This window comes from Medicago sativa, chromosome 5 (assembly GCF_051527215.1).
Source record: "Medicago sativa cultivar Bolivia chromosome 5, Bolivia_mono, whole genome shotgun sequence".
In the NCBI taxonomy this organism is placed as follows: domain Eukaryota; kingdom Viridiplantae; phylum Streptophyta; class Magnoliopsida; order Fabales; family Fabaceae; genus Medicago; species Medicago sativa.
Window position 1 is genome coordinate 79,276,692 of NC_140753.1, and position 953 is coordinate 79,277,644.

The 953-nt window shown below is 30.8% G+C and overlaps 1 long non-coding RNA gene across 1 annotated transcript; it reads right to left on the minus strand.

Annotated features, from left to right (window-relative positions):
- Nucleotides 1-288: 288 nt before the first annotated feature.
- LOC146925460 (uncharacterized) lies at nt 289-674 on the minus strand. Its single transcript, XR_015011047.1, has 2 exons — nt 629-674; nt 289-320 (listed from the first exon to the last, which is right to left on the minus strand). It is a non-coding gene; the product is annotated as an uncharacterized LOC146925460 (long non-coding RNA).
- Nucleotides 675-953: the final 279 nt, after the last annotated feature.

The window sequence follows — 953 nt, forward strand, 5'->3', positions numbered from 1 at the left end:
TACTTAATATACCCCGTCAAAAACTTCATTTACATGATATAAACGCATAATCTTGAACGACAGATAATTTGATAGAATATGCAAAAAGTATAAACTTTTAATTCTACAGATATTGCTATAATCTGTCACTCTTCTGCACACCCTATTTGTGTAAATATTCTGAACATTTGGGATTGGAGCAGTAATTTGTCAACAAAATTAATGTTGTGTGCATCTAGGATGAAGGGAAACATCTGTTCAGCAGTGGCAACCAAGAAGTAAGCAACTATAATTGCCACAGATGCTGGAGAGGAGAAAATCACTTGCACTATATTATTGAACTGCATATATAAAAGGAGCCACAACGAGAAGAATCAAAGATGGTTATAGCAAGAGGAGAATCAATTTATTCTCAGTTACATGCCAAGTTTAAATTTTACATGCCAAATTCTCGGTTTCATTGAAATCACACTTTTGTTTTTTGTTTCTAGATCATCAAATTCTCAGTTCTTGCAGACCAACATAAGGATGACATAATTATAATAGATAACACAATACAAAGCTGCTATTATTGACAAGTGTTTCATTTTTTTCAGTAATAATACATCAGAATGCTCAGAAATTTGCAGAAGAGGATGAAATTTAATACCAAACATAGAGAAGAAAAACATGAATCCAGCTGATATTTGAATGACACACTTTTGGCATTTTTTCTAACTATACTTTTATTGTTCCAAGTTTTTTTAATATATATAGATTAACTCTTTCAAGTTGAAAATCACTTCCAAAATGTTTCATTCAAACATAACTATTATGTTGTACCTTTTAAAAGTAAAAAAAAAAAAAAGGTGTAGACAATAGTTCACCCCTTCTTTTTTAAGTGTCGTTTATGAATACCATTTATTTCTAAACAATTGAGAACAATTAATGCTACCCGAGTAGATAAGGGCATACTGTACCACATGAGGCAAAAT